The following is a 15,185-nucleotide window of genomic DNA, read 5'->3' as shown; positions in this document are numbered from 1 at the left end:
GCATGTCTTAACGTGTTCAAGTTACTACCGGTATATTGTTGATTTGAATGTTAGTTTTAATTCTCCCTACTGCAACAAGCATTTCTTAACAGACTGAAATATACATTCACATACATTTTAAATTGCTTGTGTTTTTTACAGTAGTCTCCTGCTCAAAATGTGGACAATGTATTACAAATAATATATTATTGCAATTAAATAGCTAGTTTATAATTTAATGATATTGCACCTGAACATGGGACCTCTGTAGTACTGAAAGCTTACGTTACTCTACATTCCTCTATAAAATCTGTTACAAACTTATTTGGACTATCTTCTCTTGGACCAATAACGAAATATCACTTTTAACTCATCACCTGTGAACCTGAGTATACTGACACCTAGTGGATGTTTATAACAGTGTAGCAACACCAGGTTACAATTCCTCTTGAAGGAGTTAGGCTATTTTTTATTGTTATTTCATATCTAGGCTTGTAGAGTCATGGTTACCAGAACTGATGCTAAGTTGTGGAAAACAGGCTGGCAAAGCGGTAAAGATGAGGGTCACCAACATGGACTGCACCAGTTGTAACTCATCCTGATTAGTGATTGAGATGGATGCCTCTGACATTAGTGTGGAAGCTGTCCTGTCCCAAAGAGAATTCTCTGGCAAACTGCATCAGTGTGCATATTTATTTTATTTTGTTTGATTTCATCTTGAGGTGTTCTGCTACTGTTTTAGGAGTAATGTTAATTCTAAAACCTAATGAACTCACTGGGTCATCATGGTCTATTGGCCAAAACATGTTGAGGCCATGTTTTGTACATTAACTTATTTATAACAGAATGGTTCTCAATGCAATGCAAATTCTGGTACTGGAAGAGGTTATATACAGAGTGCCTTGCTATGCTTGTCTCCACTTCCCCAGTGATTAGGCAAGCATCTCACTCACTTGATGAGCAAAAGTCACACCTAAAGACTTCTGAGATCTTAAAAGTGTATTTTTCTTAATACATTATGCTGTGAAAATGCTGTCCCAGTAAACAATGTCGACAGTTCTAAGAGTGCAAAACATAAAACATGAATGTATTTATACTGTACAAGAACCAACCTTCACATTGCCATTATGTTACCATTTGTGCATGTACATTTTATTTCAATGCAACAGGTGATGAAGAGTGTATATTGAAATTTAAGATAATGGTGCAAACAAATGTGTTGATATATAATTTCATGACTTGTTTGAAATGAACCAATATTATATTTTGATGTTTTTTTCTGTTTTATTAACGTCGTGGAGTTAACATTAGTGTGTCCCACACTTTGGATTACATTGGTCATTTTTCCAGGGCTAATGCAGATTGTGTCTATTATTGTGCAGCCGCCGACTGTATACACCTGGCTGCATGCTACAAAAAAGTGTAGCACATGGCTGCGTATATCCAGCAAGCATAGTAATTTTGTTGGCCACTGGCCTTTAAGCGCCAATGCCGATTTTAATTCCCAATTTGGCCATGGTCCTTTCTTCCACTGGCCACTAAAAAGAAACTTAAGGGAGAAACAAAATCATAGATGGTTTAAGGTAAATTATATTTTTTCTGCGTATATACATATATATATATATATATAGTTAACATATACACTTTTAGGATTAGAAGTGGGTTAATAGTATACCAAACGCCTCAGAAAGAGAGAAAGGAAAGACAATGCCGCTCTGAATGATTCAGCCTCAAAAAAAAGTGTGACATTTTATATCAGATGTGCCTTCCCACTCGTAATGATTCATCCTAAAAAAAGTGATGTTGTGTCAAGAAATTCTAAATATGTAGAAGCAAAACAAAGGTGCCTTTCCTGTCTCTGTATGAATAATTCTGTCACCTTATACAGTCTCGACAAAGTTGCTTGAAAAATAACACTGATATGTTTCTATTTACCGTACTTCCCCTCAAAGAAATGTTTCTGTATCTCAGTCACGTCAGTAAAGATCAAAATCAAGATTGGAAAATGGGAGAAGAAATTTGAAAGGAAGACAGTAATGTCACCTGAAAATGAGAAACGAATACAGAGGAAAGATCTGACAGACCTGAGGCAGATGACTAGAAATATAAAAGATTGCAGGACCATATCTCAGTGATGTTAGGGCTAAGGGTCTTGTTTGTTGGCTTAAAACTTCCATCCTGAATCATTTGTTTGATTTGAACAATAATACTCTTTCTGCCACCTTTTTAATCTCTGCACAACTTCTGAAACGACTTCTTTTGTCTGATTAGGCCTTGTCGGTGTGATTGATGTGCTCCTGCAGTCTAAGGTACATCCTCTCATCTTGACGGCTCGTTTTGATAACCAAGTTGAAGCTGACCCTCGCTGACATCCTCATCTTAAAATATCTATGTTTCTTGTGGCCTAGATAATGCGGCAGAAGCTGGAAAGTCAAAAGGTTTCTCATTGGGGATGTCAGAAGATGCTATGATTTTCAGTATATTATAAGCCACCAGACGAGGGGCTGCGACCCCAAAACGTACGAAAAGTCTTGGTAAAGGTATTTTAAAATCATGAGCTTCACAATAAAATTGCTTTTTTTATTTATGTGTTCTTCTAATCAGCTTTCCCGCTAAGTTGCGTTTAAGGATGAATATAATTTTGTAGAGGTTTTTAGTTAATTGATATTAATAAAATTTAACTCAGTGGGGGTGTGCAATAAAAGCCTAAGCAGAGAGATGACATTTATTTATTTTGTATTTGATAAAGCCAATCTACAGCATTGGTATATATTTACATATCCAAGCAGGAAAACATAAGGCTTCCCTAAGTTAGAAGGCTGTTTAAAGCTCTGCATCACCTAATAACACATTCTCAATTTCAATGTGCATTTTAATGCCAATATAACCTTTTCACAGAATTAATGTGTGACCCTGTATTTCTTTAACGTATTTTTTAATACAGTTATTTCTTATGGTTTTGAAAAGGGCCAGGAATTTTTACTTCCTATAATAAAGGAGAACTGCCAAACCTGAGATGAAGCTATAACTGTATCCAGCAATAAAAGCTGCTATGCGCATTATTATTATTATATTATTTATTTTACCATAATGTGGTGGTTTTTAAGTTTAGAAAGATTTGTTTTCTAGCACTGACATCACATCAGCATTTACCAAAAGCTATGGCTAGGGCATGCCATGCAAATTTTATTTCATTTCCACATTCTTTCTGTAAAGATTGCATTGAATCCTTCCAGAGGCATCACTAGTGGGGCTACTGAGGCTGAAGTCCCAAGTCTCAACTTCATAGCCTAGCACTTTTCAGCAATTTGGGATAGTTTTTTTTCAGTTAATAGGGAGGAAGAACATTTTTTCTAGTAGAGTGAATTTAGTGTGAGAACAGGCCAGTGCCTACCCATGTGCACCAGAAATGGGTAGTCTAGAAAGACTAGAACTGAGGTTTTTAACATTTGAGGAGTAATAACAGAGATGTAGATCTGAGGAAATTAACAATTTTTGGCTACAGAAAAAGCTGTCTTTTTCAGAATTCCTGGTCCATAAGGCATAGATAACAAAGCATGCTGAAACTTGAATATCACTGCTGCTACACACAAAATGCTCAACTAAGAACCTACAGTAATAATCAAGACCATGGAAAAGCAGTGGATTTTGTCCCTATTTCTTGACCCCCAATGACGTATGAGATTTAACATTGGGTCAGTTAGACAGTAGACAAGTATAACAAATGGTGTCAAACCAAGGGCCTACAGAGTTGAGTGCAATAATGATCCCCACGGTGGTGGACCTTGACTGGGATGCCAAGTAGGACTAGGCCTGACAGCATTATTTTAGTTTTGGGAGGTGGAGCCAGGGGATGTTTTTGAAGTCATCGAGGGTACATTAGTCAAGTAGCTCACTGAACAGGTAATGAGAATCTTCTTAGCAGAGGATGGCAAAGGACGTGTATGCATAATGGGATCTGGATGAATGTGACAAAAGGCTTCACGATATGACAAAGATTGACTGTATTCATTCATTTTCAATTTTAGATATCTAGCCATTGCCCAAATGGAAAAAATAAATATAGCAGAAATGCAGAAAGAATAGACATATGTTGACAATATTGTCATGGTATACTGAATTCAGTCTACAGAAGACCTGATTTTCTTACAGCAAAGCAAACTACAGTGGGAGACTAATTGCACAGAAAAGGAATTGTCAATTTACATTTGTGCATTCGGGCAGAGAAATTTAATCAAACAGCATATTACGATAATACAGAGTTGTAATTATTTGAAAACAATTCAGTTATTTATGAAGCATTACAATTAGTAAATATGGTGCAGCACATGAGGTCTGTTTACTGACCTGTTTTCTGATTTTGTTAACGTGTTACTGTTATTATTTTTAGCACTGGTAGAGTATAAAACAGAAGAAACTATTCAGATGAAAATGAAAAGGCGAATGACTTTTAATGTCGTTTAATTATACTTTCAAGATTTCTTAATTTATACGTTTGAACGAATAAAATACCAGTGCAATACTTTTAAGATCTGGAATATGATATTCATAATTTGAAAAGCAGATGCTCCAGATGATTGTAAAGGAGCAGTTATGTCACACATTTTTGACATGTCTGTTCCATTCAGGGATATGAATGAGGTAGAGCCCAAGCTAGCACCCCTCCACCCTTCAAACCCTAAACAAATAGGGGCTAATAGATAAATGTGGTCCACAGTGCTTTTAACTTGTATCTCTGCACCATGGCACTCAACATGTCACTTAATTAAACAAGTGTAATTTGAATATATAAATATGCAAATACCAGTAAACATTTTAACATATAATAAACTTCAATAGCATGATTTGGCAACCAAGTCAACCCATTGGACTTAACAAACAATAACATCAACATAAAATAACCAGTTAACTGTAATAACACCATCAGCCAGCATAGGTTTACCAAGTATATCCCTGTTGTGGCTACTGGCGTCAAATGGACGGCAGCCCACATCCAACAACCGGCATCATGAGGGCACAAGCAGGGGAGGGCTGGCAGCCTAAGGCCTGGGGGGCAAGTCTAGTCAAGTGGCCCATTGCGCCACCAAATCAGCCCACCATCCATATCCATCTTTTCCTGATTTTCTAACGCACAAAAAAAAGTCATCATACACGGGACGTCTGAAGTCACAATTTAGTGCCACTAATCCTTTTTAATAAAATGTGCAGATTAAAACAGAGTAAATAACACAAAACATTTACTTTTCCTCTCACTGATTTCTGGGCCTTGAAAGCTTTGTCCTCTGAAGTGACTACAAATTCAGGAGGGTGTTTTATCTCTGGACAAGTAAAAATTAAATAGTTCAATCTATTTCTACAGTAAGTAAAGTGCCAGGGAACAGATAACTAGACACAAACACCAGGACAGGCTCTGCCACAACAACACCAAAACACACACACACACCAGGACAGGCTCTGCCACACCGACACCCAAACACACAAACCAGGACATGCTCTGCCCCACCAACAATCATCAAGAATAATACAAAAAAAAAAAAAAAGTATTTTCCATACTGTTTACTCATTGACCCCCTTTTGTGTATTGCCCCCAGCCAGCACAATGTGTATTTATGCCCCCAGCCAGCACCCCCTTGTGAATTAATGCCCTCCCTTAGTATCATGTTAGCCCTGGCACCCTGATTGCATCCACAGGATCTGCCCAACACCCAGATTGGAAGTATAGGACTCATTCAAATATTCACTTATTCACAGATGCTCATTCATTCCCTTAATTAGGCATACTCCTTCATTCACCTGTGCAGCCCTGCCTGTGCAATGCAGACAGCATTTGGGAATTTTGGATATAATCTGTACCATTATAACTAGGCAGAATTTAGATTATGCTAATTATCTGGGTTGGGCAGAACAGGCAGAGCATTGGGACAGTGGGTGTGGTAAACTTTCATGTAAGTACCGTATTTGCTCAATTATAAGACGGGGTTTTTTTCCAGAGCAAATGCTCTGAAAAATACCCCTTGTCTTATAATCGGGGTCGTCTTATAATCAGACCTCAACTAGGTATGACTATGAGACTAAGATCCAGATCCCCCGCAGCGATGCAGGGGACCTGGATCCTCCTGCCCCCCCCACATACACACACTTACCGGTACTTCTGAGTCCCCTAAGCACCGGGGCGGCGTGTAGAGCTCTACGCGATTCGCGTACACAACTTCTGCTGCAGCCGAGAGGAGATGCGGTTAGCAGCAGGGGGTTGTCTGCATCCCTCTCACAGACCTTCCCCGGCTGTCAGAGATCAGAGTTCCCCGTGATCTCTGACAGCCGGGGAAGGTCTGAGCGATGGACGCAGACAACCCCCGCTGCTAACCGCACCTTCTCCCGGCTGCAGCAATTCTGGAGGCAGAGTTGCACATAGGGGGTCAAAAGGCATATCATGGGGCACAGTGGCATATAGGGGGTATAAGGCTTTTCTGGGGCAGAGTGGCAAAACTGGTAAAACTTTTTTCCTATAGGGTCATCTTATAGTCAGGCTTTTTCTTTTTTTAATAAATTAATATTCAGATTTTGGGGGTTGTCTTATAATCAAGCAAATATGGTATTAGATAGCTGCACTGCAAACTGTCCCTGGAATTTTTTCAAATGATTTTTCAAATCTTTTTACCCTCAGGCCAGCCAGGTGATGTAACAAAAGATCAACTGACAGCATTCTGGCCCTTTAATCCCCCACCCCACACTGTCCATTCCCATGGTAGCAAGTAGCCATATTAGCACATAAAACCAATAATGCATAAAAACAATAAGGAGATACTCAGTTGTTGTATGCATTAAAGAGATAACTGGAGAGACCTTTTAAGTTCTGTTGCTGATTTTAATCATTAGACATCAAATACATCCCAAAAAGCAAATACAAAAAAATCATAACACGTAATTTAGGCTGTCTATCTGATGAGTACTCATATTACTCATATTAGCCAACATTAACATTTTCAATTGTTTACCAGTAGCCTAGCAAATAAATCAGTACCTTATTAGCTCATGTTACCTAGGAATGCATAGACATTATATTTATTAATCTATATGGTAAAATATGTGCTGACTATACATTATCACATAACCAGTGGTTATTTCCTGTCTTATTCTACCAATAAAACAACTGAATAAAAATATGACATTGTGTGTGCCTTAAGTTTCTCAGCAGACAATTTGGATAATTTCACATATAACATATTACTGTTAATTAACCATGGAGCAACCAAGAGCACTGTTATAATTTGAAATAACTAAGCTATTATTGCAGTAAGGAGTGTAATACATGACATCAGGAGTTCAAAATCCTTGATTATAAGAAAACCACAGCTCCTCAATCACCAAATAGGCATATATTAGCATAAATGCATGTGTAATCCATCAGAAATCTGAGTAGAATATTATAACATCAAACTTTTAACACAATTTTATTGCAAGACAGAAGGCTTCATAGTTGAATTTCCTTCTTTACTGAAATCCTCCAGCAACAAAAAAAACAGCCAATCAAAACAAAGCAACATGTATAAAGTTTTGATCAGGCCCCCCATCCTCATTCTTTGCTGCTAGCCTCCAGATGAGCACCCTCCATACTAGAGTGCCTTTGGTTTAATTCTATCAAAACATTTCTGTCATGTTATATTATATATATATATATATATATATATATATATATATATATATATATATATACACACAGCATCTCACAAAAGTGAGCACACCCCTCACATATTTGTAAATATTTTATTAAAGCGGCACTTTTCAAGTTAGATGGGAAGCTGATGAAACTGGCAACTCTGAACTCTGGCAACGAAAGAATCAGGTCCCGATGCCAAAGGTCTTTTGTTTGGTGATAGCTTTATTAAAGACCTGAATTAAAGACCTGTCACGGGACGCGGAGTCTCTTGTTCACGCGGAACTCACTGCCTTACAAGAGAAACAAGCTATAGAATGCTCCACGGGCGACCCAGTCTTTCTAAGCAATATTTTTCTGGTGAAAAAAAAGACTGCAGAGTTCTGACCGGTTATCAATCTCCGGGGCCTCAAGTTTCATGTCACCTACCGACATTTCAAAATGGAAGGAATTCATCTTCTTCGAGATCTACTAAGGGAACGGGATTGGTTCACTTAACTGGACCTCAAGGATGCGTACCTCACAGTCCCTGTGCATCAGGACAACAGAAAATGTCTCCAATTCCATTGGCTCAACAAGGTATGGCAGTTCACTTGCCTCCCTTTCGGCCTCAGCTTCACTCCATGGCATTTCACCAAGTTCCTGAAGCTTCCTGCTCAAGGAATAAGGTCCATAGTATAATTGGACAACATCCTTCTGATGGCACAGGACCAACCAATGTTACACGATCACACACAGTTGACCATCTGTCTTCAACAGTTGGGTTTCATCATCAACGAAGGAAAGCTGGAATTGACTCCTACTCAATCTGTACAGTTCCTCGGTTTCACAGTGGATTCAGTAGCAGCGGTGTTCCGGTTGCCCAACACCAAGCTAGTGGCCATCTGGAAAGATATTCGTCGACTTTTACGTCTTCCAAGGGTTTTCTTAAGAGATCTGGCTTGCGTATTAGGTCTACTATCGTCATCGATTCAAGCCATCTTCCCACGTCCTCTTCATTACCGAGCGATGCAACATTTGAAGACATCATACCTGCATCTCTCAACATCTTACGACCAACCGATACACTTCACATACAAGGTACAATTAGAACTGCGCTGGTGATGGAAGCCTGGAATGGTTGCACCATGTTTGGTCAATCTCCAGATTTCATTCTGAAATCCGATGACAGCTCTTTAGGCTGGGGGCAACATGCGAGGGCACAGCCACAGGCGGCCTCTGGACAGATCAGGAACGAGCTTTACACATAAATTGTCTAGAATTGATCCTGGGTACCTTCGCTATCCGAAGTTTCACGAAAAAGACAAGTCCCATTGCTCTTTGGTCCTTCAGATCGACAATTTTTTCCACGGTGTGGTACATCAACTGTCTGGGCGGCTCATGTTCAAGACTCCTTTCAGAGTTGACCAAAGACCTCTATCAATACTGCCTGGAACACCACCTGTCCATAAAAGCAGAATACCTTATGGGAGAGGAGAATTTGGTGGCGGACTGGTTCGAGATGCAAGCGACTGGCGCCTAGATCCAAAGAGTGCGGGGGACCATTGTCGCTGGACCTCTTCGCCTCCAGGTCAAATCGGCCAATTTTTTCAGTTGGCTGCTGGATCCCCTCTCTCTGGCAGTGGACGTGCTTTCTCCAGAAATGGCTGACATCAGGGGCGTATGCGTTCCCTCCTTTCTCCATGATTCTCCGGGTTCCCCATCTGGTAGTCAAGCGGGGAGTCACAACCCTGGTTTCTGCTTCTGCTCAAGTTCTCCTGTGCAGATCCTCTAGTCCTTCCATCATCACTAGATCTGCTCTCGGATCCAGAGGGTAATCTGCATTCACTAGCGTGTCTGCAACGACTAGTCCTGGGATGTGTCGGGATTATCGGTCGAGGCTCGAGACCTACTCTGGGACTCCTGGGCCCCAGGAGATCCTATATTCAGGCGTGGGGAACTTGGAACAGCTGGTGCAGCAGTAGTATCAATTTAGATTTTTTTTTGGCTCATTTTTTTCTCTCTAGGAAGATCATACTATACCATTAATATCTTTCGCTCAGCTATCTCAGCAGTACACGTTCCTTGTCAGGGTGTTAGTGTAGATAGAGACCCTAAGCTGTGTGTTTGTTTTGAAGAATTAGGCTAGCAAGTCCTCCTTCGTCGAGGTACTCTTCATTTTGGGATGTGTCTGTGGTGCTTGTTGATGGCAGACGAGCCCCCTGCTGGCGACCAATAGAGTCGCTCGTACAGACTTTTAAAATCCTGGTGCCGTAACTTGGCCGGGAGAGACCACTGGTCTCCCTGCTCTATCAGTTAAATGTCCGTACAAGCGACTTTATTGGTCGTTCGTACGGACTTTTAACTTTTGCAGCAGGGAGACCAGTGGTCAGGTTGCACCTTAAGGAATTAAGGGGCTGTGCGAGGGAGCCTATTGGTCGCTTGCACAGCCCTTTAACCTACGGATTTCTGCTCCCGTTATGTAACGCAGCATCGCAGGAGTTAACGGGAGCGGAAATCCATAGGTTCGCTGTCAGGAGTTAAAAAGGCCGTGCGAGTGAGCCTATTGGTGTCTTCGGAATGAACACGAAAATGCACTCTTCGTGTTCGTTTTCATGTTCGCCCAAAGACGAATGCACAAGTCTAGTATTGACAATGTCTTCGGTGCACATTCAGTCAGGGGTGCTGCGGCATCAGCAGCTTTGGATTCAGGCGATTCTTTAGCAGACTGAATGGTCTAGAGAATCAACCTTTAGGACTTTTTACTATTGACCTCGATCACATGTTTCTTCAGTTTTGGTTACATAGCGTTAAAATTGCAAATATGAAGTCTCCTGTCTTGCTATAAAATTAGGGATTACTCTAACCTTGGTGAAGAGATAATCTAAATTTAATTAAAGACAGGAGGCAAATATTTTCCACCCTTTTATTTTCCCACCCTTATTCTGATTTTTTATGTTATATATCATTATGTTATATATATTTGATTATCTTATGCTGTATTTTGCTTGGTATAGAGTTTTATTCTATCATATCATATACAGTTTGCTTTCACAATGTTTTTTCTTCTCTTTTAGCCTGATTCCTATGTTTTTCTACCTCTACATTCGAAGACTCTACATGCTTCATCATGGTCAAGTTTGGTTCGTCTTCAACAGTTGTTTTGAGTTGCGGTGCTACCTGACCTGCGCATCATAGAAAGAGGATGTTGGGGGGTCTGATCAGGACTTTATACATGTTGCTTTGTTTTGATTGGTTGTTTTTTTCTAACATGTTAACTGTTTCTTTGCTGCTGGAGGATTTCACTAAAGAAGGAAATGCAAATATTCGCCTCCCGTCTTTAATAAAATTTCAGTTGGGAGGGCACACGGGCCATGGCCCCCTCTGCCCGCCCCCTGCTGGCGCCACTGGGGCCTTGTCATTGTTCAGGATAAATCAAGAATTAGGTATACTGATCTTGCCATTAAATAGTTGTAAATTAAATACCTTATATTACATATTTTATAACAATATTATTAATGTATATTCGTTTGTAGGTTATTTTACAACCTGGGTACTTAGGTTTGTTTTAATTTAGTAACAAAAGCCTAGGATTTGAAATTCTAGACTGATTTGGAGATGTTTGTTTTGTGTCAGTATGTTGAACTTCGGTTCCTGCTCACTGGCTTCCTTTTGCAACCTTAGCAAATGAAAGCAGAGGCACTTCTTTAGCATAGAAATTACCCAATTCTTCCATTACACTAGTGACACAGTTATACAGATGGACAGAGTACTGCTGCTGGACCATGTGTAGGAGCATATGCGCACGTGAACCCCCAAGCGCAAAACGGAAAAAACATTTGCAAAATGCATCAAATATCCATTTTAATCTAAATTAAATATAAATAATACGTATATTATAATAAACACTGTTTATTATAATACACTTATTATTTATATTTAATTTAGATTAAAATGTTTTTTGATGAATTTTGCAAATTCCTGTCCCCTGATGTAGCCTGCCTGCCTATACAAGAAAGCACGTGCAATTGAAGAAAGACCCTATTTGCTCAGTTGCTGCCGCGCTTGCTAAAGCGTCGGCTGAGCCACCCATTTGATCCACATTCGCACAGTAAAGGCTATGCGAACTGGGGAGCTCCCAGCCAACACACTCACCGCCCAGCCCGGAAGCGCCATTATTGTGAACCCCCATCGGAATTACCCACCAGCCACCACTGTGCAAGGTCTTCTCCTTTTTTATTGTAAACAATAACTTGCTACACTAAAAGTACATAAGGTATATCATCTTCCACCATGATATCGTCAGCATTTCTGAAACGCAGTAAATTATTGTACATTGCCAATGATTTTTATTTGAAAATTAAAATGTCCATTATTTATTAATAAACCAAAAATGCTTTTGAGTATTTATACATTTACAATGAATGACCTAAGGTGTAAGAGTAAACTTTCTGAGGGCTTGAAGTTATTCAGTGTATACCAAACTTCCACATCTCATAAGTAACTCATGAAGCATGTATTTGGGTTTTGAAATCCTTTTTCAATATTAGGCACACTATAAATTAAAGTGAAATTTCAGCATGCTACAAATGGAATAATCCCTTGGCAGATTCTGCTTTTTTCTCGAAATTTTAAACCATGGTCATGTTTAGATACACTGATGAGAGAGACCATCACCAGTAAAGGCAAACAGTCATGTTTCTGTTCTATGGGATTTTCATGTTGATAGGTTAATATTATCTATATCTTTGGAAGCTAGCTTAAAAATGAAGAAAAATAACCTCTAGAGAGAGACATGACTTTTTCTTTCACTTTAATGGTTGCACCATCTGCAATGATACCTTATGCTGAAGGTGGAGCATAAGAGAAGGTCATTAATAACATACACTTTACTTACAAGACTTCTTGTTGCAGAAGTTAGGCTAGGCAGACTCACAGTTGAGACTGAAACAAGTCATGCTCAGTGGTTTGGTCAAGTGCTCTTGATACCAGAGCTGGCCATGGAGGTGCTTTTATCCAGGACAATATAGTGCCTTTACTTTACTTAACATCAGGCCCACTTATTGGACAAATGCAGTATTCAGCTATTTAGCTCAGATCATATTCCATTTTTTTTCTTTTTAGCTATGGTCACAGTCATTTTATACTTGGTTCTAAGACACAGCTAATCAAAAGCAGTTTGACACATTATATATATATATATAAATGTAATATTTTTGCAAATTAACTTCTATGGTCCACTATGACCCGATGGTACATGACAGGGATATGTGTCCAAATTTACAGAAGTCATCTTTGTTCAATCTTGATCACATTGCAGTTCCTAACGCAAAACTAATTTTCCTCAGCATCAATAAAAATAAATCTAATCACCATTTTAGTATGTTTTATTAATTTTAAAAAATGTCAATACAAATTTAACTTTTTCAGCACAAACATAATTGGTTTCATGTTTACCAGGCACTCAGATTTTGGTTTGTGACTAAAATAAAGGGCATAATACTGATGCTTACTCAATTTATGTATCAGACAAAAATACATTTTAGAAGCTGAAAAAAGTGGATCCAACCTCTTGTTTAAGATGTTCCGTACTTTTTTTTTTTAAGATGTTCATGCAATTGTATGAGTCAATGCCAGGCCAGTTGTACTATTCTTGTAATGGGCTCTATACAGCCCCTAAGAGACACAAATGTAAGAGTAAAGTCTGAGTCATATGTTACTGCATCCCCAACAACTAAAGTGAAGGGCTGCTTCACAGCGCCCGACAAAAATGTTCTAATAAAAAAGACTTTTTATTTGAAGTATCACATCACTGACAACAATGTAAAGGAAAATACTATTGGAACATTTTAAATTCCATGGGGTGATAAACATGTTATATTGCAATGTGTAGCACAGCTCTCTGTCACTCAGTGACTTAATATAATGGACTGTGTAACACATTGATCCAGTACAATCTATGACATTTTAACAAGCATTAAGTTCTCAACTGTTTCCTTGTGGGTATGAAGTTTGAGGTGCTACTTGGATAATGAAAGAATATCCTCTATGGTTAAGGTTGTTTTTCGGTCATGCAGTCACTTGGGAGAGTAATGATAACAAAAGTAAAACTGAGGTCAGTGTTTTTTCGTCTGATCATACTTAGAAACGTTACATTTGTGCATAGTGTGATTCATTGTTTGTTCAGTATTGAAAAGGGGGGCATATGAAGTTTGTACTATAACTGTAACGGCCGGGAATGGTCAGGATCAGTAACTGAGGATCCACAGTGCAGAACCCAGACACGAACCAGAACAGGCGTCTGGGACACGGGTATAGCAGTCCACAAACGAAGCCGAGGTCAAGGATTGGAGAAGTCAGGATAGCTGTGAGACGTAGCCGAGGTCAAAACCAGAACAAACAGGATAACTGAGAAGCACGAGCAGAGCCCAGAGAACAAGCAATGAATCTCTTTGACAGGCAGCCAGTGGACAGCTAAGGAGCCCTAAAATAGGCCCCAGGCAGATAACCCCGCCCCAAGCCAAGTGCACAAATAGATGGAGAAATGGCCTGCACATGCGTATACTGCCACAGGAGTAAATGGTCGGCTATCATTGGAGTGGCCTGCGCATGCGCAAGGTCCGACGGCATCTGCGGGAGGTTGCTGCAGCCGTAGCCATATGTAAGGTGGTTACACCATCCCCCGCCACAAGGGCGCGCTCCGAGCGCCCAGGACCAGGCTTAGCAGGCCAACGTAAGTGAAAGTCACGGATCCTAGCCGGAGCGTGGATATTGGAAACGGGTTCCCAAGACCTCTCCTCTGGCCCGTAACCCTTCCAGTCCACCAGATATTGTAGTTGGCCCTTCCGAACGCGAGAATCTAGAATTCGACGCACCTCATACTCCTCCTGGCTCTGGAGCGCCACGGGCTTGGGGGCTCGAAATGGTTCTGAGAATCTATTGGCGACCGCAGGTTTGAGCTGGGATACATGAAACGAATCAGATATCTTCATGGTGATGGGTAGGTCCAGCTTCTAAGACACGTCATTGATCCTGGACCGAACCGTGTAGGGCCCAATGTATTTGGGACCCAAAGTCCTGGAATTCTGACGCAGGCGAAGATTCTTGGTGGAAAGCCAGACTTTATCGCCAGGCCGAAGAGACGGAGCTGGAGAGCGATGCAGATCAGCTGCCCTCTGTTGTTTCCGTTTGGCAGCAGCGAGAAGCTGTCGCGTAGATTGCCATCTTTGAACAATGTCTCGTGCCGAAGAGTCAGCCGCAGGTAAATTGGACGGCGTCAGAGCAGAGGGCCAGATATAAGGATTAAACCCGTATGCCACAAAGAACGGAGAGTTCTTTAGAGATTCGTGGAACGAATTATTATAGGAGAACTCCGCCAAATGCAGCAAGTGGGACCAATCGGAGTGATCTTCGGATACGTAGGAGCGGAGGTAGTGCTTGAGGACTTGGTTGGTCCTCTCGGTCTGACCATTGGATTGCGGATGATATGCAGATGAGAGGTGTATAGCTATGCCGAGATGTTTGCACAGGATCTTCCAAAAATGAGAGACGAATTGAGGACCGCGGTCCGAGA

This window comes from Sceloporus occidentalis, unplaced genomic scaffold, assembly GCF_023333645.1.
Source record: "Sceloporus occidentalis isolate IW3139 unplaced genomic scaffold, rSceOcc1.0.p SCAF_22, whole genome shotgun sequence".
Taxonomy (NCBI): domain Eukaryota; kingdom Metazoa; phylum Chordata; class Lepidosauria; order Squamata; family Phrynosomatidae; genus Sceloporus; species Sceloporus occidentalis.
Note: the sequence above shows the minus strand (reverse complement) of the source record.